Consider the following 25962-nt stretch of genomic DNA (forward strand, 5'->3'; position numbering starts at 1 on the left):
CGCCCACCTGCACACAGGGAGGACGGGGTGGGGCCTCGGGAAGTTCACGGAATTTGCTGCGAGGTGGAACCTGGCCTCTCCTGTTCCTGTGTGGTGAGCTGGGATTCAATCTGTGAGGTGGGAATCCTGCTAGCAGGATTTTCTCTCACTTTGCAGATAATTATTTTCCCTTTTTCCTTTTTGCCCAATAAATTCCTCTCCTCACCCTTCTATGTGCCCGTGAGCCTAATCTTTCCCAGTCGAGTGACAAGAACCTGGTTTTAGCTGAACTAAGGAGAAAATTCTGCAACAAAATGACAGAGAAAATAAAATGACTTATCTACTTAGTCACTTGTATGAGGAGGTGGAGAATCAGAGAGGGGGCTGAGTGCACTTGTCCACCCGAATGCATAGAGTGGGAGAGAAGGAGAACCATTCCTAAGGAGGGCATCTCTGTCTACTAACTACAAGTTGCTATCTCTGGTCCCACACTCTGACCAATCAGATTAGCAACTCCTCTTCCCTTGGGTTGGGGGCAGGGGTGCTAGGAAGAGGTGGGAATGGCCTGGGAGAAGGACTGACAAGTCCTTTTTCCTGTACAGAAGGTATTGTCTTCCCTGTTTTTCGTATAAGGAAACTGAGATGTGGAAAGGTTAACTGAAGTTTGGTGAGGCCTGTTTCCAAGAAACCATGACTGAAAATTCCAACTTTTAAATTCAGCCATAGTGGTCACATCAGGTCAAAGACACCGTAATTGCTGCTGAACTTGTGTTGAACTCCAGATTTATCTTTTAGGCATTTCTTCTATGTCACAGGTATTTGGGCTATGCATTAAACCAAAGATCCACTTAAAGAAATACAAACACGGGAGGGAACTTGGAAACATTTTTTGCAATCTGTTCTTTGCAGAGATAAAGAAACTGACATCCCTAGGGAATGAAGCCTAGGTCCTCGTGCCCCCCCACCCCCCAGTCTGGTGCTTTTTCCTCAGTGGCACTGTGGAAGGGTTGTTGAGTATGTGTTCCCTGTGAGGCTGATTGGAACCTTCCTCTTCCTCAACTGAGTGAGAGGCAGGTGAGTGTCATTGAAAGAACAGTTCTTGGAGCTGGAAGCCCCCAGTGAAGTCCCAGCTCCATTCTGCATAATAAGCTTGTGTGATCTGGGTATATTCTCCTCAGTTTCTTCTTTTGAAAAATGGGTATAATGAAATTTGCCACCCTCTCGAGATGGTTGTAAGGATGAAAGAAGATCCTAACTATGAAAGATCTCTGTAGGGGCCAGGCACAGTGGCTCACACCTGTAATCCCAGCACTTTGGGAGGCCGAGGCAGGTGGATCACTTGAGGTCAGGAGTTTGAGACCAGCCTGGCCAACATGGCAAAACCCTGTCTCTACTAAAAATACAAAAGTTAGCCAGGGATGATGGCACGCACCTGTAATCCCAGCTACTCGGGAGGCTGAGGCAGGAGAATTGCTTGAATCTAGGAGGCAGAGGTTGTAGTGAGCCGAGATCGTGCCATTACACTCCAGCCTGGGTGACAGAGTGAGACTCTGCCTCACATAAAATAAAATAAAGATCTCTGTAGGATCCCAGGTGCTGGGCAAAGGTAAGGAATCAGTCTTTATATCTATAAGATATACAACTGCCAAGCTAAGATGGACATGCCTCTAGCTGCTGCTGCTTTTTTTTTTTTTTTTTTTTTTGAGACAGAATCTTGCTCTGTCGCCCAGGCTGGAGCGCAGTCACATAGTCTTGGCTCACTGCAACCTCCACCTCCTGGGCTCGATCCTCCCACCTCAGTCTCCCAAATAGCTAGGACTACAGGTGCATGCCACAAAACCTGGCTAATTTTTATATTTTTTGTAGAAATGGGGTTTTGCCATGTTGCCCAGGCTGGTCTCAAACTCTTGAGCTCAAGCGATCTGTCCGCCTTGGCCTGCTAAAGTGCTGGGATTACGGGTGTGAGCCACTGCGCCCAGCCTGCCTCTTGCTTCTTACATTTCACTGCCTTGAGAGTTTATCAACTCCCCACCCATAGGCATTTCACTTTCTCCTCCTCACATGACTTTGTTTCACCTGATGGTAGTCCAGCTGAATTCTGGAGATAGGCAGTTCAAGTAATGGGAGAGGTCAGTGACTCCTTCTATGTGGGATGAAGTTTTCCCTTCCCCATGTCCACAAGAATGAGCAGAGTATATGGATCTTACTTTGAAGGAATGAAAACAAACAATCCTATCATTTAATAGGAGCTTTAAAAGCTTTAGCAGCATGGGTGAGTGTGGCCATCGAGACTGTCTGGCAACTGCCCCTGCTAACAGTGGAGATTTATTATCATAGAAAATCATTTCAATCTGCGGAGGTTCCAAAGGGACCATTTTATGGTCATGGGCATAATTAATAGCAGAACTGTTTGGGAAGGACACTAATATTTATTCACTGCCTACCACGCGCAAGACAGAGAGTGAGGTGGGAGGCTGGTGCCATTCTGATTCTGCAGAAGAGAAAGCTGAAGCTCAAGGAAGTTAGGTGGGTTGCCCACAGTTATAAGCTTATAAACAGTAGCGTGAAGACTTGAATCCAGATCTTTGCACTTCCTGTAGTGTAACACAGGGAGGGTTCAGTGCATTTTGAATCTGCTAGTTTGTCTCTTTTGAAAATGAGAGAAAATCTGTGGGGAAATATGAGAATTACAATAGCTTACCCAATCATCCAAAGGTCACAAAGCCCCAGAATTTGGAAACCTTGGGGTAAAAGGGAGATCAAAACGATGATTAAAAATGAAAAATCAAAGTCTCAGCTTCTCCTAGCTCTTGACACCAGGCAGAGATACACTTTTAATGACAGCCTTTTATCAGATATTGCCATCAGCAGATCTCAATGCCAGGGCCACTAATGAGTGGAGGGTAAGGAAGGTCACAACACAGAGGATGCAAAATAAGGATTTGAAGCCATGTCCGTCTGGCAAGAAGAAATTAAGCGAAACTCAGAAAGTTCTTAAATATGTAGAAGGAGACTGTGTTTCACAACTTCTACAAACAAATTCCAAAATATGTAGACTTCTAGGAAGCAGAGAAGTTAGCAAATTGCCAAGGTGTTAATAGTCGGTTCTTGGTATTGTTAAAGCACAGTTTGATTTGCACATCTGACTGGAATACTTGCTTTAGCAAGCACACTCTTTCCTAGTAGTGCCTCTTAATGCTTCTACTAAAAGGCAACTCATCTTTTTGATGGCCTGAGCACTTTAGTCACAAAAATAAAATTTACTGAGCACATACTACATGCCTGGCTGTGACTAAGGCACAGGGGATACAAATGAAAACAGAATTACACATTAACGTTTATGGAGTTCATAGCTGGATGGGAAAAGCAGTCAAGTCAACAAGGAATTATGGCATGTATACTTCATGTATAACATGAAGGCAGGACAAGGTGCCCAGGGAAATGCAGTAGATGGATACCTAACTCAGTCTTGGAAAGTCAGCAAAAGCTTCCAGGTTAAAGTGCCACCTGAGCTGAGACCCAAAGGATGAGTGGGAGTTAATGGAGTGTATTCTCAGTGGAAAGAGAAACATGCACAAAGGAATAGGGATGAGAGAATGGGGTGTGTTTGGGGAACTGAAAGAGATTCAGTCTGGACAGACTATTAAGAATAGAGATGGCAGGCCGGGTGCGGTGGCTTATGCCTGTAATCCCAGCACTTTGGGAGGCCGAGGCAGGTGGATCACGAGGTCAGGAGATCGAGACCATCATAGCTAACACGGTGAAACCCCGTCTCTACTAAAAATACAAAAAAATTAGCGGGCATGGTGGTGGGCGCTTGTAGTCTTAGCTACTCGGGAGGCTGAGGTGGGAGAATGGCATGAACCCGGGAGGCGGAGCTTGCAGTGAGCCGAGATCGTGCCACTGCACTCCAGCCTGGGTGACAGAGTGAGACTCCATCTCAAAAAAAAAAAAAAAAAAGATAGAGATGGCAGATAGATGGGTGGGGGCTCACCTTCTATACCATGTGAACGCATTAGGGCTTTATCCCAACTGACTGTTGCAAGGGTTTAAGCATGAGGATAAGATGATCATATGTGTGTTTTAGAAAGGTCATCATTCTGTGCATGTGTTTCAGAAAGATCTGTTTGGGGATTTGAAGCATGCAAGGCAGGGTGGTGGGGTGTGGGATGGGGAGGGCAAGACCAGTAGCAGGAGACCCAGCAGCTGGAGTTGCTGTCATCCAGGCCAGAGATGGGGGTAGTCTAGTCCAAGTTAATCCATTAGAGCTGGAGAGAAGTAGACAGATTCAAGAGCTCCTTAAGGGGTAGACTGAACCAACCACATCTTGAGATTGTTGTCAGATGTGTGGAATGAGGTAGGGAAGCAGTCAAGAATGGCTTCCAGGTTTCTGGGCTGTATGGCTGAAGATACCAGCTCCTGGACCGCAGAACCGTGCAGAAGGAGCAGGTTTCAAAGAGGTGGTGAGGAGCTCCATTTTGGAAATGCTGCTGGAGGAGTGGTGGGGTACAGCCAAGGGGAGCTGTTCCATAAGAACCACCGTCAGAATCTCAGGAGAGAGATCCAGATGGGTTGTGGAATTGGGAGTCATCGGCACATGGATGGCAGTTGATGCCAAGGCTGACATCATGTGACAAGGCTAGCTCCAGCAGCCCTGTCTTCAAAGAGGGTCTGGAAGCTCTCACTTTTTCCTGGTTTGTGCTTGTCAGACCATATGCAAGTAATTAAAACAAGACATTCATTAACATGCCACTTTATGCCTTTTAGTCTCCCTATGTCTCCAGGGCTAGTGGGTGAGGTACATAGAGAGATGCCATGCACATTTTATATAGGACCAAGTTCATGCAATGCCAAGCAGTGACAGAGCCCAGCTCAGGTTCCTCCAGGTGCTCTTCTGACCACACTGTAATTCCTCTGAGGTCACCCTAAAGAAAACACTCAATTCATAGACAATCATGACAGGACTGAAATTCATGATGACAGATAAAAGGGGGCATCCTTTCTACCAGGCTCAGTGGCTTTTAGCCTCTGCCATCCTCACCCCCTCACCCTTGCCCTCCACTGCAGCACTTCCCACCTGGTGTTGGCCTGTCTACCCCCAGCGGGTCTCAGAGGAAGCGCCGTGGCTCCATGGCTCCCAAGTCTCTGGACACTTGGCCAAGCGAGGGTTGTAAGTCATAGCCCAATCAGGCCCCACCTGCTCAAAGATGCAACTGGAGGTGATGCCGTAACATAAAGAGATAGCCCCAGAAGTGATGCCATAACATAGGGATATGGTCAGTAAATTGGGAATGGGAGAAGAAGGAGCTTTTCCTGCTGACCCCGGAAATCATGGTGCCATGGAGAGAAGGTAAAGTGGAGATCACCAGGGCTTGGGGCTTTGTTTTGGTTTTGTTTCAGAGCAGTGAGATTATTTTTCTAAAAGACAACTTGAAGGGAACTCCAGTATGTAAAATGGTTTTTAAAAAAAGACCTGCCCTAACAAAAGTAGGAGCCCTGGGGCCTGAGCCAGCTTCCTCTTCCTCACCCCATACATACTCAGCCCGGGCCTCCGAGCCTTCTTGCAACACTTTTGAAAACCGATAGTTTAGTCCATACCTTCCAGGATGGTGGGAAGTACATAAATTTGAAAGCATGGAATTATAGTCAAATTCCCCTGGGTTTAACTCTAGCCAGGCTGTTTATTAGCTGTGTGTATTTTGGATAGGTTATTTAAGTTTTCTGAGCCTCAGATTTATCATCTGTAGAATGGGGAGGGAGTACAGAATTGCTGTGAAGGTTTAAAGAGAAAAAATGACTAAAATATTGAGCACTGTGCTCAGCATTGAGTATATTCTCAGTACATGGGAATTATTGTTATCAATTGCTGAACATTTAGATATTTCTAGACAAGCTGGAAATCTGGATTTTAATAGATGGGCTAGAAATTGGGATTTGTATAAGAATCTCCCAATTTTTAAATGTTGGCAAGTAATTTTAAAAAATGAAAAACATTGTTTGAGCTCAGTAAGACACGCTCCCGCAGTCAGTTTGGGACCTCTGTCCGTGCAGGAAGGAGGTTAGATCTGGAGGGGAAGGGCAGGAGCCCAGAGCTTGGGTCCCTGGGTAGGACTTGTGGGTTTCAGTCATGGGTGGAGACTGGCCCTGCCATCCTGCTGTAAATGCAACCAGTTCTCAACCAGAAAATTTTTCAATCTACCTATAGCCTGCTTCCAGTTGTCCCACCTTACTGAACCAAACCAATGTTTTCTTTTGTTGTTGTTGCTAGTTTTTTCTTTCTTTTTCTTTTTTTTTTTTTTTTGAGACAGAGTCTCCCTCTGTCACCCAGGCTAGAGTGCAGTGGCACTATTTGGCTCCCTGCAGCCTCCACCTCCTGTGATTCTCATGCTTCAGCCTCCCAAGTAATTGGGACTACAGGCACATGCCACACCTGACTAATTTTTTGGTATTCTTAGTAGAGATGGGGTTTTGCCCTGTTAGCCAGGCTGGTCTCAAACTCCTGGCCTCAAGTGATCCATCTGCCTCAGCCTCCCAAAGTGCTGGGATTACAGGCATGAGCCACCACGCCTAGCCCAATGTATTTCTTAAATGTATTTGATTGAAGTCTCATGTCTCTGTAAAATGTATAAAACCAAGCTACAGCCTGACCACCTTGGGCACATGTTCTCAGGATCTCCTGAGGGCTGTGTCACAGGCCCCTCTCATATTTGGCTCAGAATAAATCTTTTCAATGGCGTGTGTGGTGGCTCACGCCTGGAATCCCAGCACTCTGGGAGGCCGAGACAGGCAGATTGCTTGAGGCCAGGAGTTCGAGACCAGCCTGGCCAACATGGCAACCCCATCTCTCCTAACAACACAAAAATTAGCCGGGCATGGTGGCACATACCTGTAATCCCAGCTACTTGAGAGGCTGAAGCACAAGAATCACTTGAACCCTGGAGGCAGAGGTTGCAGTGAGCCGAGATTGTGTCACTGCACTCCAGCCTGGGTGACAGAGCAACACTCCGTGTCAAAGGGAATAAATCTCTTCAAATATTTTACAGAGTTTGATTCTTTTTGTTTACTCTGGGATGGGGACTGGAGTATGCAGGGAGGTATGCATGTACACACTTATGTGTGTGTGTGATGGAAGGGGTTAACACCCAGCTGTTTGCAGACCACACTAGGTGCTATGCGCGTATTACTTCATGGTCAATCTATTATTATCCCCATTTTAAGACTGAGAAAACTGAGGCTCAGAGAGGTTGGAGAACAGGCTGAGGTTCAGTAAGCTGTCATAGCTGAGCTGAGACTTGAATGCAGGTCAGATTTCAGAATCTGGGCTCCTCGCACTTCTCACCACAATGCCTGTCCCTTACTACCCCCGACCTCCTTGTCCTCTCTCCTGCCACTTCTCCCCTTCCCTTTCCAAGAATATCCTGTTTTACCCACTACTGTAATTACCAGTATTATGGTTATACTTTCTGTTATCCATTTCAAGGATGTCATAGATTATGGTTTATCAAATGCTCCCATGAACAAGATCTCATTTGGTCCCAACAAACCGTGTGAGATAGACAGGTGAGTATTAAGCCCACTTTGCAAAGGATCAGAGAGGTGGGAGATATACGTTGTGCACAAGGCCCCCTGCTCTTCTGTCTCCAAATCCAGGGCTTCTTTGTTTACCCTGCTTTACCGAGCTCCTTCAAGGAGGCCCTGCAAAGCCAAAGTCAAGTGTGTGCTGATCGGCAGGTACACCCAATGTCTGTGAAACTGGATCTTGATTTTAAATTTCAATATTTTGATATTTTGTTCATCCTGGATTTTTGACATCAATTTTCACTTAAAAATATTGCATTAAAATATTATTTGATTATTGCGTTTATTTGGTGCCCTTAAATTTTGCACCACAGGCAGTGCCCCCACTGATCTCACCCCAATCCCAGCCCTGCGCCTGTGTGTACCAGTGTAAGGATTACGTTGTGATTGCAACTGTGACGTAAGCATGTGAGAGTGTTTTACCACAGTGCCGAGTCTGCCTGCCTTTTCTGACCCTTCTTTGTTCCTTTGTTTGGTTCGGAGTGTCACTCCCCTAATCTCCCTTCAAGGAACCCTGTCTGACTGGAATGATCTAGTAGGAGTGGGTGGGCACGTTGGGTGCCAGGACAGTGATGCCTGGCCTTGGAAGGGGGGCCCTTGCTGTTAGCTGGTGGGCGCTCTCAGTGCTTTGGGCAAGTGAACATAATGAAGCCTTTTTTCTGGAAGGGATCATTCGGGAATAAACTTTCATGGATACCTTCTTGCTCACCCCATCTGCTCTCCCGTGCTCCCCCTCCAGCCCTGTTGGCCACTAGGGAAATAGACGGAACAGCTTGATCAAGGTTTTTCCTAGAAAAGCCTTTCCATAGGCCCATTATGGAAAACGAAGCTGTTTTTGTTTTCCTTGATTAATCACAGTGTCTTGTTTCCCAAAGCAAATGTGGCCTTGGCTCTTCCGAAAGAACACAGGCTGTGCTGTAAAGAAGGGCTGCAGCCGCCTGGTGCTTGACAAGGTCCCCAAGACGGGAAGGGACACATGTAGCCCTGTCCTCCAGGACTTGGCTCTTCCTTTTTTACCTTCCAGGGAGCTCAGGTTACCAGTTTCCTTTGTGTTTTTCTGCCAGTGTGAACAGGAGAAATATTAGCCTTTAGAGATTTCTTTACAGTTCCTTGAAAGCTGGAGGGGTGAAATCAGCCAGAGAATTATATAACAGCAAAGCTCATTTAAAGCAACAGTGTCTTTCTATAGGGCTGTGGTGGTTCCATACCAGTTTTTGTTACTAACTATAAAGAAAAGGATGCTAATTTTGTGAATAAAATAGAGGGGCATTCCCTTCCCTCATTACTTTCTGTTTGTTCATTGGACGGACACAATTCCTAGGGTGTTGATTTAAAAAAAAAAATTGAAGCCTCTTTCAAGGAAGACTAGGGGAAATCATGTACATTAACCTCAGGCAGACACGGCATACTTATTCTTGTTAGAAATCAGAAGAAAAAAAATAAAGAGAAAAGCTTTCTAAAGCATTTGTTTGTTTTAATTTAAGAGTCACGGGGAATTTTATAAATACTCGGCTAAATTCTTCAAAGGGAGCCATGTTCTTTAAATTTAAGCACTAGGCTGGGTGCAGTGGCTCATGCCTGTAATCCCAACACTTTGGGAGGCTGAGATGGGCCGATCACCTGAGGTCAGGAGTTCAGGACCAGCCTGGCCAACATGATGAAATCCTGTCTCTACTAAAAATACAAAAATTAGCCAGGCGCGGTAGCATGTGCCTGTAATCCGAGCTACTCTGGAGGCTGAGGCAGGAGAATCGCCTGAACCTGGGAGGCAGAGGTAGCAGTGAGCCACACCACTGCACTCCAGCCTGGGCGACAGAGCAAGACTCCATCTCAAAAAAGAAAAAAAAAAATAAGCACTAGATCATCTATTCCTACGTTGTTTGACCTAGAGCTTAAATACATCTCAAAGTGCACCACACACATTAGCTCAGCTGATCGCCATACTCCCTTGATTTGACCTTCTCTTTCTTCTCATTTTAGAGATGAGGAAACTGAGGCCAAAGGATTCTGTTACTTGCCTGGCTTCACAGCTCACCTGGAGATTCTGAACTGGCATCTTCCTCTCTCTGCCATCACCCCAGACCCTATCCTCTTTCCTCTACACCAGTGGTTCTCAATCAAGGGCGATTTTGCCTTCCAGGGGACATTTGACAACGTCTGGAGGCGTTTTTGGTTGTCACAATTCTGTGTATGTGTGTGGGTGGGCGGGGGGCAGGGGATAATGTTGGCATCTAGTGAGTAGATAACAGGGATGCTGCTAAACCTACAATGCTCAGATGGCCCCGAACAAAGAAGTATGTTGTCCAAAATGTCAATAGTGCAGAGGGTGAGAAGCCCTGGTCTATACAGAGCTCAGCAGTCCAGAGCAATTGCAACCTCTGGGAGTTGCCAAGAGCTCCTCTGCCCAGCAACAGGCTTGGCCTCTCTCCTGTGGCTGCCACAAGAGTTAAAGCCACTGTCTAGAATGCCCTTTGGCAGTGGCCAAGTGTCCCCTGCAGAACTGACTATGGGACGTGCGGTGCATCAGCCGGAGCTGATGTGTTTTATAATTTATAGTCACAGGGCGCCTGTCTTCATTTAGCAGCAGGCCTGCTGGCAGCTTCCCTGCCAGGGAGGAAGCAAGTTCCACAGAGGCCCACAGCCCCCCCCAGCTGACAGCCCGTGGTATTTGGGGACGGCTGTTGCTCAGAGACACCTGGGAATAGGCCGGGGCCGAGATGGCGCTGAGCACTCGGTCTCCCCTTCAGACCCATCCGTCAGCAGCGGTCCCTGCCAGAAGATGGCCTATTGAACATTTCCAGAAATAGCACAGCCAAGCCTGTCAACTGCTTTCTTGGAAATACATTCAATAAGGATGGCGGTCCTCCAGCAGGGAGAGCAGAAAGCCTGGCCTGGATCAGTCTGCTGAGAAACAGCAATGCCTGGCTACAGGCCATGTCAGTGCCTTGGGAAAGGGGAGCGGTTCTCATGGGACTTCCCAAGCCCTGCAGCCTCTGAAGTCACTTCAAAATGTTCTCAGTTTGGAGGGAGAGAGTCACACCTTGCAGAAGGCCTTAGGCCCTGCCGACTTCTTCTAACTCAGTGACCTGCACATCTTGCTGTGTTTGTTCAGACACCCCGCAGACAGGAAGGCGATTCAGGCTTGGAGGCAAGGTATTAACTGTCAGCAGAGAGAGACCTCTGCATCATCTGGGGAACGTTGATTTGCAGTCCCTCCTCTTGTGAGCTTCACTCCCAAGTAGAACCAAAGGAGCATCAGCAGGGGGAGTATTTTCTTCCCCAATCCTTCGGTCATTCCTGAGATACAGGAAATACAAGGCAAAGATGTCATATTGAAAGAAAAGCTTATAATTTCTACTCCTCCCCTCCCCACTTCCCACAGAATTAACTTTCCCTTAACTTCCCTAACAGGGGCCTGACATTGCGGTTTGAATTCAGCCACCCTGGGAATCTGCACCCTGAGCTTTCTCCAATTTCTGGGATGGCACAGTGATGGCAGGGCTTAAGAGTGCCTCAAGAAGGCCAGCTGCCTTTAAAAACAAGCTCCTGGAAGATGTAGGTGTCACATAAAAGCAAGAGACCAAAAACTCTTTGCAATTTGGGGTGTTCAGGAAATGTTGATTAATCACATTTTTTAAATTATAAGAGACTGCTGGACATGGTGGCTCACTCCTGTAATCCCAGCACTTCAGGAGGCCCAAGTGAGAGGATTGCTTGAGCCCAAAAGTTCAAGACCAGCCTGGGCAACATGGCAAAACCTCACCTCTACAAAAAATCTAAAAATTAGCCAGGTGTGGTGGTGTACACCTATAATCCCAGCTACTTGGGAGGCTGTGTGGGAGGATTCCTTGAGCCCAGGAGACTGAGGCTGCAGTGAGCCATGATAGTGCCACTGCACTCCAGCCTGGGTTTACAGCAAGACCCTGTCTCAAAAAAAAAGTGTAAGACAGTTACCAGGTTTATCATAAAAAATTCATGGGACCTGGTTTTATTTGCAAGAGCCACTGACTCTCAGGACAAACAAGATTTGAAGCCCACACTGAGCTATAGGTGGAGGCAGGGCTGTGAGAATACAATACAGGATGCCCAGTTAAATTTAAATTTCAGGTAAGCAATAATATTTTTTGTATAATTGTATTCCAAATATTATTATTATTTATCTGAAATTCAGATTTAATGGGCATCAGGCGTTTTGTTCAATCTGTTCACTCCATTTGGGGTATAAATTGATCTAGTTGTTAAACTGATAACAGGGAACACTGACACATATTCAATACATATGAAAGACGATACCAGTTAAGAGAAGAAGAAGGAGATTAGCAATGAAGAGGGAAAGCGAGAGAAATACCAGGAAGAAAAGGAGATGGGCATAGCGAAGGAGAAAAAGTTCCAAATGAAAGAGAAACAGGAAGTGCTGAGGAGAGAGAAGAAAACAGGAATGTTTCTGAAGGACCAAAAATGTTTGATAAATTATGACTGTTACACAGAGAGCCATCTCCCTGGGAGATGCTGTTGAGTTGGCTAACCACTGTTCCTGGATCTGCAGCTCTTTGTTCTGTCTGGTAAAACACACAGTGACCACTAGGGAGAAATGACTCTCTAAGCCACAGTACCATTATCTGGGTCACTATTACCCCAGGCTCAGGTTGTTAAATAAAATTTATAGGAGGCCATTGCTTTGGACAGAGTCCTTCCACTGGGCTCCAACAGACCAAAGCAAACCAGAATAGTGTCACTTGTGCTACCTGACATGTGCTCAAACTGAACTTTAAAACGGGCCAGTTTTCCAAAAATCAGGAGATTTACAGCAACCAACTGAAAGTGAAGTGGTGTCATTCGTCTGGGGTGATACCTGAGGTTCACTGCCTCATGCCAAAGAAATCGAGGATGCAGACACACACAGAGTGAGTTTAACAGGCGAAAGAAAGAGAATAGGTCTCTCTCCTGCAGAGAGGGGGATTCTCGAGTAGGTCTTCCGGTTCCATGGTGAAATGCACAGGGTTTTATAGATGATCTTGAGGAGGCAGTGTCTGATTTACATATGGCCCAAAGGTTGGTTGGACCAGGTGTGTCATTTACATAACGTGCGAAGAAGATGGCTACCCCACCCTAATCTTTTATTATGCAGATATGTGCCATATTGCCTGTTTCTTTACTGTACATGTGGTGACAAAGAAAAGGGAAGATGGAGCCTCCATGCTGAACATGCCTGGTCCCCAGGTAGCCTTTTCCTATTGGCATAGCTGCCAGCATTCATCCATGCAAGCTTCCAGTTTGCTTATCTATGTTTGCAGCTCAAATTTTCAGGCCATTCTTTGTTAGAAAAGAAATGATTCGGGGGCTGCTTTTTATTAAAAGGGTAACCTTGCTGAGGACTCTCTTACCCTCACTAACTGCCTAATTTCTTTCTAGCTCCTGTATCAAAAGGGTCCCCATCCACCTGCACAGGCATGAGAGGGAAGTCCCCTGTGTATAAACCCTTTAAGGAAAGTAACTTTGAAATGACCAAGCCACTTCATGTTTCTTGATCTTGCTATCCCCAGGCTTTTCTGCCCATCCATCTGCTCGGTTCTTCAAAGAACCTTTTCTATTTTATAGATAAGATGCTGCCTGATTCACAAATCGATAATAAAAACCAACTGGACCTTTAAATTCAATGTGTGAAAATTTTGTTCTTTGACAGGGTGAAGCCACATCTAAGGCTGTGTCCAACTCCAGGACCTAAGGGGCCTCCCCACTCCTCCCACCTCCACCGCCCCCCTTCCCCCACAGGTTGCTGTCATTCATGGATTGAGGATTTTCGAAAAATTGGGATCTAAACAACAAAATGGATTTGGTTGCCACCATTCTTTGAAATTTTTTTGTTGTGGATGATTCAGAAAACCCTTCAACAGCTTCTTTCACCTCAGGGTCAATGTGTTTGAGGAGGAGAGTCATTGTAGGCCTGTGTGCAGACAATCGAGGTTCCTTGAATTATAAACACCCTTATTCCCATCCCCACAGATGGGAGGTCAGGTTGGCTTAACCCAAAGGGAGAAGACTATGTAGGCTGAGGGTAGGTGTGGTAAGAGAGGAGGCCTCCCAAGGAGGGGCCTGTAGTAGTTGGACCTGCCATCACCATGGATGCTACGGAATTGAAAAGATGAGACAAGCAGGGACCCTCCTCTTAGGGGCCTAGTAGGGGATGGACTGGTGGGAGAGGGTCAAGAGTGGAAATAAAGGAAAACCTTGAGTCCCTTTAAGGGAAATTCCAGGCACCTAGCTAGCCCTGAGGAGCTTAGCCCCATGCTAAGACCCTAGTCCAGATAAGCAACTTGATAAGCAAGAAGGTAATAGTAGCCTAAAACAGGCTGGGCACGGTGGCTCACGCCTGTAATCCCTGCACTTTGGGAGGCTGAGGTGGGTGGATCACTTGAGGTCAGGAGTTTGAGACCAGCCTGGCCAATATGGTGAAACCTTGTCTGTACTAAAAACACAAAAATTAGCCAGGCGTGGCGGTGCATGCCTGTAATCCCAGCTACTTGGGAGGCTGAGGCAGGAGAATTGCTTGAGCCTGGGAGGCAGAGGTTGCAGTGAGCTGAGATGGCGCCACTGCACTCCAGCCTGGGCGACAGAGCAAGACTCTGGCTTAAAAAAAAAGTAGCCTAAAACAATAGCCAAGGAAGCCAGAGTCACAGGATGTTTGGTTCCCTATAGAAACTAAAGATAGCATCTTAACATGAGTCTCTCAGTTGTTTTTCAGAAACCTGGACTCTCACCAAACCCATCCCCCCTACATATAGATCTCAGATAAGGAGGAACTAGGAACTGAACTCTGATCACTGTACTTTGTTCTAAATTTCTTCCTGAAGGGCCTAGAGAAAGTCACACCCAAACAGGTAGAGCTAACCTTTATTTCTGCTGGCCCCAAATTTTTAAACAAAGCTTCTGTTTCTTAACCAGTTGCAAATCAGAAAAGCTTTGAATCTACTTATGACCTGTAAGCCTTCTGCTTCAAGATATCCTGCCCTTTCAGGCCCAAACCAGTATGTAACCTGGGTATTGATTTATGATTTTGCCTGTAACTTCTGCTTTCCTGAAATTTACCGCTGCCTTTAAAAACTCTTACCTGCAAGCCATCAGGGAGGTGGGGACTTAAGCATTAGTTGCCTGGTTCTCCTTGCATGGTGCCCTGCAAATAAACACCTTCCTTTCTCCCACTGCAAACCCTGGTGTAGATATCTGATCTTACCGCACTGGGGAAGTGGACCCCAGTTAGATTCTATAATATAATAAAGGGGCTGCCTTTGGCTACCTGGGCTGGGGAATAGGTCTCCCCATAAACTCCAGTGAGGAGCAGAAGAGACACACTAAATGTCTCACCATGCTAAGACGTCATTCCAGATACCTGGAGATAGCTAGGCTGTCGATTTGGAACATCATCATTGCAACAATAACCTTTGTGGAGCATCTACTCTGGGCCATTGCATGATCTCAATTGATCCTCAACAACTGAGTCAGGAAAAATTCAGTGTGGTCAAAGGAGAACAGAAAATTCCAGGCAGTATTTTCACATGCCTTGCAAAAAGGAAACTCTTGAAATAACTATAGAAGCTGGGGGCTGATAAGACCCTGGAAAACCAGGGTGTGGGCCAAGCTGGCTAAGACCAACTGGACCCAACATAGTGCTGCATTTGACCTAGGTTTCTCCCAAGACCTCATTATACCCTCACCCACCAGCACCATGACGTTTCCAGGAACACCCATATTTGGTGTAAAAATGGGTGGCACTACAGTTCCAAGAAATCCTCACCTTTTTCCAGGAATCTTTATGAATATTCTACCCCTTGGTTAAAGAAATCAATAATGATAGGAACCCCAAGCTCCATGTGACTCTGTCTTTTGAGTACGCCAGCACTCCCTTGTTTTGAGTGTGTATTTTTGCTTTGCAATCAAGCTCTCTGTCTAGCCGGGCGCAGTGGCATATGCCTGTAATCCAAGCACTTTGGGAGGCTGAGGCAGGAGGATCACTTGAGTCCAGGAGTTTGTGACCAACCTGGCAACATGGAGAAACCCCATCTACACACACACACACACACACACACACACACACACACACACACACACACACAATTCAAAAATTAGCTGGGCGTGGTGGTGAACACCTGTAGTCCCAGCTACACAGTGGGTTGAGGTGGGAGGATCACTTGAGCCTGGGAGGTTGAGGCTGAGATCACGCCACTGCACTCCAGCCTGGGCGACAGAGTGAGACCGTGTCTCAAAAATAAAAATAAACAAATCTCCATACTTTCACTGTTGTTCAGCTCCTCCTTGAATTCCTTCTCATGAAAGTGTCAAGGGCCTGGACACTGGCTAGGGTCGAGGTCCCACCATTGTTTGGGGACCTCTCCCAGCCCACCAGTATCACAACGATCTCATGTTGTAGGTATAATATTATTTATATTACTACAGCAATGCCCTAAGTCAAGAGATGGAGAAATTAGGGCTGCAAAAAGTTAAGTTGTTGTCTAAAAGTCAATTGATTAGTGAGTGTTGGCGCAGAGATTTGTCTCAGGGATGCCTCTCTCCCAGCCCAGGGATCATCCCCAACCCTCCAGTCAGACTGCCGGGTTCAAATCTCAGCTCCATCACTCACAAGCTGTGTGGCCTTGGGTAAGTTACTGAATCTCTCTGCATCTGTTTCACTGTGTGAAAAGTGGTAATAAAAATAGGACCTAGCTCATGGAGATGCTGCAAGGATTTAATGAAGGCTGGGTGCAGTGGCTCATGCCTGTAATCCCGGCACTTTGGGAAGCCAAGGTGGGAGGATCACTTGTGCCCAGGAGTTTGAGACCAGTATGGGCAACATAGTGAGACCCCCACCTCCACACACACACAAAAAAAATTAGCCAGGCATGGTGGTGCCACCTGTAGTCCAGCTACTTGGGAGGCTGAGGCAGGAGGATTGCTTGAGCTTGGGAGGTCAGGGCTGCAGTGAGCTGTGATTGTACCACTGCACTCCAGCCTGGGTGACAGAGAAGGACTCTGTCTCCAAAAGAAAAAAAAAATAGATTTAATGAGTGAGAACTTAACTCTGACTTTTTTTTTCTCTTGCCCAAATTCCTATCTAAGGGGCCTGGAGAGTCACACCTTAGAAACCATAAAATCTCATTAGACAGGCTTTATTAGCCATTTTTTTAAAATTTTTAAACTTTTTTTTATTGTGATGGGGTCTCACTATATTGCCCAGGCCGGTCTCAAACTCCTGGGCTCAAGTGACCTCCTGACTTGGCCACCCAAAGTGTTGGGATTACAGGTGTGAGCCCCCACACCTGGCTGAGTTTTATTAATCTTATATAATATGGCTTACTTTACAACCTGACTCAGATATAGCATCACATGACAGATAGCATACCCTGAAGGAAACCAAAATATTTTACCCCAAAATATATTTCTTTAACATATTTTGAAATGGCTGCCACAGGGCCAACAGATTGAAATGACTTTGCAAAGCCATCTTTTGTGGGGAAATTTTGCATCTGTAGAGAATCTCCATAAATGTAGCCAGGACTTTCCCCTTCTAGGTCTTTCCCTGATTAACTGAGAGTCTGACACCTTTAAAGTCTGAGAAGAGACATTCACCATCTATTCTCTCTGAGGGCTGCCACCTATAAGGTTCATCTACATCAGAACCTTGGCCTCCACAACCTCCTTATCTTAATTCAGGCTTTCCTTTCTACTGATTTCAAGGATTTAAATCAAGCTTTGTGATGTCACACTTTTTGGGCCAATCCAACGTATACTTTCCACGTATTGATTTATGATTTTAACTGCAATTCCTGTCTCCCTGAAATGTCTAAAACCAAACTGTAACCTGACTGGTTTAGGCTTCCTTTCTCAGTTCCTCTTGAGATTGTGCAACCTGGGATGAAGGTACTCACATCGGCTTGGAATAAACTTCTTTAAATATATTTTGGCAGAATTTGGTTTTGCCATTAACATAAGTTTATAAGTGTAAAGTACTTAGGACATGTCTGTCACATACAGAACACTAAGTATTAGTGCTATTATTATTCCTATCATTGTTAGTGTTCAGTTATTTCCAAGAAATGATACGAGCCTGATGGGCCATCAACATTGTCCTTGGGAGGGTGCAGCAGAAGGGGCTGGTTCTGCTTCTGCTCTGTTCATGTTAGTGGTGGTGAATCTGTATGGTCTGTAGCAACCTCAATTCTTGCCCCTTCAGAAGAAAGAATTTGACCAAGGGGCATAAGACAAAGGGAGAGACCAGGGCAAGTTTTAGAGCAGGAGTGAAAGCTTATTAAAAAGTTTTAGAGCAGGAAAGAAAGGAAGTAAAGTACATTTGGGAGAGGGCCAAGTGGGTGACTTGAGAGATCCAAGTATCCTGCTTGACCTTTGACTTGGGGTTTTATACGTTGGTATGCTTCTGGAGTTTTGCATCTCTCCTCCCTTGATTTTTAACTTGGGGCAGGCCGTCCACATGCACAGTGGCCTCCCAACACTTGGGAGGGGCTGCATGTGCAGTGCGTTTACTGAAGTTGTGTGCACGCTCACTTGAGGTGTTTTCTGCTTATCAGTTGAGCATTCCCAGAGGAAGGTCATTTACCAATTAAACTCCACGATTTTGCCTCTTAGTGTCCATGCTTGAGCCCACTTGCCCAACTCCTGAGATCTTATTGGGAAGCGGCTGATCACACACTTCAGGTGTTTTCCATCTATCAGGAGACTGCCAATAGGTCTATTGGGTGCTGTCTGTGATAAATTATTATTTTAGGGAGACGTTTTAGCAACCACTCAACCATTACCTGATGGTTGCCTGACATTCCTGAGGGGAGGGAGCCCTCTCCTGCCATGCTCATGTCTGCCTAACTGCCAACTTCAACAGTTTTAGTTTTTGTGGTTTACGCATGTGTCATTGTCCAGGCAACATTTTAAATTTCTTATTCTTGTGAACAAGGTACAGGGGCTTCCTTAAGTCTACCAAGTAGTTATTCATAGAAAGATGATTCAGAAGACTCAATTTTCTGAATTTACCTTTTATCTCTGCTTGTTAATAATGACTCTATTATATGCCGGTGAGGCTAGACAATGCTGCAGTAACAAATAAAGCCCTGGAGTCACAATGATGTATCAGAACAATTTTTTTTCCCCCTTCATAGAATGTCTAGGAAAGCTTTCCTCCATGCATTGACTCGGGGATCTAGGCTGTTTCCACCTTGTGGCTCATCAAAGGCTTTCATGGTCACAGCCAAATGAAATGAGAGAAGTGGAGGGACTCTCCTAGTGAACTGCCTTTACCTACATTTACACACTCCTCCTCTGTTCAAAGTCCATTAGTCAGACTTGTCACATGGCTCCAACCACAGCAGGTGAGGAAGTAGGAGGAACACATGGATTTTCTCTTCCCAGCACCCTAATGGTCTCTACCTCAATGCACAAACCCAGCTTATGGCCCCAAGTGAAGGACTGCTAGTTGCTTTATTAATCAAGTAATGAGAACCTTTTTCTTATTAATTATGGTCATGTATTTATTTGATTGAGACATAGTTCATTTATTCACTCTTTCAATAAGTATTTGTTGAGTATTTCCTCTCTACCAGGCACTTTTGGGCCCTGGGGATATGTCAGTAAGTGAAACAGAACAAAACCACTTCCCTCATAGAACTAGCATTCCAGTGGGAAATTGTGAAAGATAGGTAATTAACCCCAAAAATAAGAAAGCAATATATTAGGCGTCGATATGTGCAATGGAGAAAATAAAACAGGGAAGAGGTTTCAAGATGCAAGTGTGTGTATCTGTGTGTTTGTGTGTATTGAGGGAGGAACTTAAAATAGGATGGTTAGTGAAGACCTTGCAAAAGTGACATTTGAGTAGACGCTCAAAGGAGGCAGGAGAGCTCTGGGGTAAAAGCCGTCTGTGAAGGGGAAGAAGGGAGTGCAAAGGCCCTGAGGCAGGAGAGTGCCTGGCATGCTGAGGGCAGTGAGGATGTCAGTGCGTCTGAGGAGAGTGGTGGGATATGAGGTGAGGAAGGTGATGAGGATGTACGCACCCTGGAGGGCCTTGTAACCTGTTTAAGGATGTTGCTTTTACTCTTGCTTAAAAACCTCCAATTTTCTTCCCACTTCCCAACATACATACTGTAGGTCTATCAGTTCCCCTGCAGCAGTGGTTCTCAAATTTCAAATGGCATTAGAATCACCTAGAAGGTTAAAATCAGACTGCCGTGGTTCACCTCGCAGAGTTTCTGTGGTAGGGCCTGAGAATTTGCAATTCTAATTGGATCCCAGGTGCTATGGTCTGAACGTGTGTGTCCCCTCAATTCATATGGTGAAACCTAATCCCCAGTGCAATGGTACAAGGAGGTGGGACTTTTGGGAGGTTATTAGGTCATGACAACAGAGCCCTCATAAATGGGACTAGTGCCCTTATAAAAGAGGCTCCAGAGAGCTACCTGGCCCCTTCCACTGTGTAAGGTTGCAATAAGAGGGTGCCATCTATGAACCAGGAATAGGGCTCTCCCCAGAAGAGAGACCCCTATTCCTCACTGCCCCTCAGCATGCCAGGCACTCTCCTGCCTCAGGGCCTTTGCAATCACTAATTCCCCATCTCAGACAGCTTTTACACCAGAGCTCTCCTGCCTCAGGGCCTTTGCACTCACTAATTCCCCATCTCAGACAGCTTTTACACCGGAGCTCTCCTGCCTCCTTTGGGCATCTACTCAAACGCCACTTTTGCAAGAAGGTCTTCACTAGCCATCCTGTTTTAAGTTCCTCCCTCAATACACACAAACACACAGATACACACACACTTGCATTTTGAACCAACGACCTTCTGTGTTTTATTTTCTCCATTGCACTTAACATGAAATCTAGCCGGGCACAGTGGCTCACGCCTGTAATCCTAGCACTTTGGGAGGCAGAGGTAGGTGGATCACTTGAGGTCAGAAGTTTGAGACCAGCCTGCCCAACATGGTGAAACCTCATCTCTACTAAAAATACAAAAATTAGCTGGGCGTGGTGGCGGGCACTTGTAATCCCAACTACTGGGGAGGCTGAGTCAGGAAAATCGCTTGAACCCAGGAGGCAGAGGTGGCAGTGAGCCAAGATCACACCATTGCACTCCGGCCTGGGCAATAGAGTGAGACACTGTCTCAAAAAAATAAATAAATAAATAATCAAATCTGCCAGTTTCTTATCTTGGACTTCGTAGTCTTCAGAACTATGAGAAATAGATATTGTTGTTTCAGCCACCCAGCTTATGGTATTTTCTTATTGCACCTGAGTGGACTAAGACACCAGGTGATGCTGATGCTACAGGGACCACCCTTTGAGAACCACTGCTCTAGTGAAACAAGCTCCCTCTTGCTTTCCTACTTCCCCACGAAAACCTGCCCTGATTTTTGGACAAGGCCAGCTACATAATTTTTGAGGCTCAGTCAAAATGAAAATGCAAGGCCCCTGTTCAAAAAGGCAGGGGGAAAAAGGGCAGTATAAGATACTAAAATATCAAAATTATCCTTCTAAAATATTTTATAGGTGGAGCATCCTTAATCCAAAAATCCAAAATAAATGTTTTAAAATCCAAAACTTTTTGAGCACTGATATGACACTCAAAATGCCCTAATGAGCATTTTAAATTTTAGGTATTCAGATTTGGGATGCTCAACCAGTAAGTAACAATGCAAATATTCCAAAATCTGAAAAAAATCTGAAATTCAAAACACTTTTGGTCCCAAGCATTCCAGATAAGGTGTATTTAATATGCTACATCACTTAGAAAGTATAATGAGAGTAATAATGACACATGAATAACAACACAAGTTTTTAAATAGCCAAAAAATATTTTTGGTGTTGTAAGTTTATATAACACAATGCATAATAGTATCTTATATTAACGTGACATTATAATTAATCTGGCTTGCTTTGCTGCATATTCGTTAATTTCTGATGTGTTTTCTTGCATATTTATGTATTTATTTGATCATAAAAATTTGTACTTTTAACAGCTTAATTTTCAATGATCTAATTCAAAGTAATGTCAGTTGCTATTGGCAAATGTAAGACCACGAATACTTTTTGATAAATTTAATTTTGACAATTAAAATCTACTGATGCAACTCTTACTAGAATAAGTTTATTTTTTAGGCTGTAATGATATTGGGATACATTTCTGATAAATTATCTTGAAATATGAATTTTAGTACATCTAGAGGTGATGATTCCTATAGAAATATTTTCTAAAAAGATTTAACTCTTCATACAAATCAGTTTCTTATAAATCTGAATTTAATTGTACATGTAAATTTTAATATTAATTAATATTTCCTCCAGCAGTTCCTGCAAGTTGTGGCAGTTACACAAGAAACAAAAAAAGGCTTCATAATTTTTGTATAATTCAAGGCACTTCTTTATGCATTCTATCACTGCATCTTCAAATATAAGGAAATTTAATTTTTTTTTTTTTTCAAGACAGAGTCTCGCTCTGTTGGCCAGGCTGGAGTGCAGTGGCACGATCTCGGCTCACTGCAACCTCTGCCTCCAGGGCTCAAGCAATTCTCCTGCCTCAGCCTCCTGAGTAGCTGGGATTACAGGTGTGTGCCACCATGCCCGGCTAATTTTTGTGTTTTTAGTAGAGACGGGGTTTCACCATTTTGGCCAGGCTGTTCTTGAACTCCTGACCTCAGGTAATCCGCCAGCCTCGGCCTCCCAAAGTGCTAGGATTACAGGCATGAGCCACTGTGCCTGGCCAGAAAATTTAATTTTTAAATTGTCTTGCTAATTTTTGGTTTATCTGAGGTTTTCCTGCAAATAATAATGTTCTTTTCTGTTGAATAGGATAATCTTTAAATTTAATTTCTATTTCCAAGCCTGTGGATATTTGGTTTGCAATGTTGCAATGGTTTTCAAAACTCTTTGAAGAATTTTAATAACTCCCTGATATGCTTTATTGCAATGTCTGTGTGTACATCTTGTTTTATAATAACTTACTGACAAACTTTGCCGCCTGAGTACCAGCAGTTCCTGTCGCAGTGCTTAGACTGGAGAGTTAATATTTATGCAGATGCTGCAGGAACAGGCTCTGGGGACAGACTCTCCTGGGGCTGCCCCTCCGTGAAACCCCAGTGCTGCTCCTCTCTGCCACAGCCACTACTTCTGCTACTTCCATGCATCTGCTGCTTCTGCTACTACTGCTATCACCACCAATCTAGGCCCCGGTGCCAGCCCAGCTGCCCCCTCAGATACCCCTGGTGCCCAGGACAGCCCCAGGTATGCCCGTGCATACCAGATGGCCAGGCCAACTCCTGGTGCTGCCCTTGGCCATGCCTGTAGGCATGAGCCTGCACGTGTACACTAACACCTGGAATCTCCTCTGCTCCATGCATGCTCCATTGTCTGATCTGACTTCACAACACAAGGTCAAAAATAAAATTGTCAAGAATTTCAAGACAGTAACAGCAGAACATTAAACCAAGCCTGGGATTCCTTCTGAGAGTAGGCCCTGTGTGCACAGGTTGCACACCCATGAAGCTGGTCCTGCTTTGGATTAAGTGATTTACCATAACTTTTGCCCATGTACCTCTTATGTTATTTTCTAACAATGTGTTACACTAAATTGTTTAAGGTCTATTTTCTCCACTAAATCAGAGGTCAGCAAACTATGGCCCAATGGCTAAATCCAGCCATTTGTTATTTTTTAAATTGTTTATATTTAGGTTGTACAACATGATGGATTTTGTTGTTATTGTTTGTTTGTTTGTTTTTGAGACAGTGTCTCACTCTGTTGCCCAGGCTGGAGTGCAGTGGTGCTATCTCTGCTCACTGCAACCTCTGCTTCCTGGGTTCAAGTGATTCCCATGCCTCAGTCACCTGAGTAGCTAGGATTACAGGGGTGTACCACCACGCCTGGCTAATTTTTGCATTTTTAGTAGAGATGGGGTAATCACTATGTTGGCCAGGCTGGTCTTGAACTTCTGGCCTTGTGTTATCCACCCACCTTGGCCTCCCAAAGTGTTGTGATTACGGGTGTGAGTCACTGAGCCCAGCCAACATGATGTTTTGGTAAACATATACATGGTGAACAATACATGATATACACATACATTATTACTGTCAAGCAAATTAACATACCCATCATCTCATATAGTTACCTTTCTTTTTGTGTGATAAGAGTCTCCAAAATCTACTCTCTTAGCAAATTTCCAATATACAATACAATATTAACTATAGTCTTCATGTTCCACATGAGATTTCTAGATTTATTCATCCTATAGGAACCACAACTTTGTACTCTTTGACCTACATCTTTCCACTTCCCTTATTCACCCCTTCCCGTGGTCACCACAATTTACTCTTTGCTTTTATGTATTTAACTTTTTGTTTCTGCCTGTTTTGTAATAAAGTTTTATTGAAACACATGCACACTCATTTGTTTACATATTGTCTATGGCTGCTTTCAACGGCAGGTTTGAGTAGTGTGACAAGGAATGTTTGGCCTACAGAGCCTATAACATTTGCTGCCTGGTCATTTATAGAATAAGTTTGTTGATGCCTGCATTGGACTATAGGATCCCCGAAGGCAGGAATTATATCTCTCCAGTTCACTTCTGTGTTCCCAATGCCTAGAGCAGGGCCTGGCATATAGTAAATGCTCAATCAACCCTTGCTAAAAAAAAAAAAAAAGAATGAAACAAAAACATGAATATATGAAGAGCCTAGCCTTTTTTGAAGTAACTCATTTTATCTTAAAGAAAATCATCTTTGGCTAGAGTCACAGAGTAGAAAAAAAAGTAAAAGAAAATCCTGTAAATTTTGATTCCTTTTCTGTTTTGTTTTCACGTAAAAATGATGTTTAAAATTACTTACCTTATGGTGAAATTGACTCTCCAGGGAAATCGAAGGTGATTGTCTTGTAGCTTGGCACGCCCTCTGGCACACACTCCAGTCTGGAGAGGCACAGGCGTTGAATAGAATAGAATAGCATTCATCATTCAACAACTATTTATTGAGCAAAGCATGGGGCTAGGCATGATAACAGAAATGACAATGATTCCACTATGTCTTACTCAATAGACCTGTAGAGCCTACAGACCAAAGAAAAAAAGACTCACAAATATATATACTCATATATAACTATACCGTAAAAAGTGTTAAGTAAAAAGGAAAATGTCTGGATGAAGTGCTTTGAATTTTCAGAGCCAGGACGGATTCCTTTTGGCTGCAGAATCCGGAAAGGCTTTGTGCCAGTCATTCTCTATTTGGTCTCAGATCCGATCCCTGCTCTTCTGTGTTGCTTTGCACCACAAGATGCTGGCCCCTGCAAACTACATTTCCGTGGCTGCCCTGCCAACTGGCTCTATCTAGGCTCTGTCAGTGGGAGGCCATGGAAAGAGATCGGAGGACTGGACCAAGAGAGGAGAAATGCCACGGCTCCTTTCTTTCGCGTGCTCCAGAGAGAGGAGCCATGGTATTTCTCCTCTCTCTCTGAACCTCAGTTTTCTCACTTTTCCAGTGGAAAAAGCAATTGTGTCTATTTCATGGGGTTTTTAAGAGAATGAAATGAGATAAGGCATGCAAAATGCTTAGCACAATACCTGATAAGTAATAAGCATTTAAAGAATACAGGCTGGGTGCAGTGGCTCACACCTGTAATCCCAGCACTTTGGGAGGCCAAGGCAAGTGGATCAGTTGAGTCAAGTAGTTTGAGACCAGCCTGGGCAACATGACGAAACCCCACCTCTACCAAAATACAAAAATTAGCCCTGTGTGGTGGTACATGCTTGTAGACCCAGCTTCTTGGGAGGCTGAGGTGGGAGGATTGCTAGAACCCTGGAGGCAGAGGTTACAGTGAGCCGAGATCGCGCCATGCACTCCAGCCTGGGTGACAGAGTGAGACCCCATCTCAAATAAATAAATAAATAAATAAATAAAGTACAGAATAGAGCTGTTCTTGCTTTTGGGCTTGTTCAGGGAAGTGGGAAGGAGTGCAGTGATCGGTGATGTCTGCTAAAGGTGAAAGGTGAGAGTAGAGCTATGTGCGAGGAATATTTAGTAATGTATATTAAAACTGTATTGATATAAACAGTTAACTGATATTAATATATTAAAACTGTATTATAAAGATAGAACTGAAGGGACCTGGCAAATGGACTGGCAGACTCTAGAAAGGGATTAGGAAAAATCAAAGACCTGGAATGGTGATACCAAAGCACACACAGTCAATACACAAGAACCAGTAGGCTCAGGAGAATAGATTATGAATTTACTTTTAGACAATGGTGTGCAAACCTTTCCAGTTGCAAAAAAAAAAAAAATACCTACAGTAATACCTTCAAGACACTTTAACAGGTGGGGATTTTTGTTAGAGATATAAATATATGCAGTGAGTTAGCAAAACAAAAACAAAAA

General features: G+C 44.6%; 1 protein-coding gene across 2 annotated transcripts in view; it reads left to right on the forward strand.

Moving 5' to 3' along the window:
• CRADD (CASP2 and RIPK1 domain containing adaptor with death domain) overlaps nucleotides 1–25962 on the forward strand; it is a 373889-nt gene that overhangs the window by 206879 nt on the left and 141048 nt on the right. Inside the window, exon 4 of one of the 2 annotated variants that reach the window (XR_010108940.1) lies at nucleotides 9538–13252. The exons of the other annotated variant lie outside the window; for it this stretch is intronic. The gene's annotated coding sequence lies outside the window, so the exon portion shown is untranslated. Of the gene's footprint in view, nucleotides 1–9537; nucleotides 13253–25962 lie in introns of those variants that run through there. 2 annotated transcript variants of the gene reach the window in all.

This window comes from Pan paniscus, chromosome 10 (genome assembly GCF_029289425.2).
Source record: "Pan paniscus chromosome 10, NHGRI_mPanPan1-v2.0_pri, whole genome shotgun sequence".
Lineage (NCBI taxonomy): Eukaryota > Metazoa > Chordata > Mammalia > Primates > Hominidae > Pan > Pan paniscus.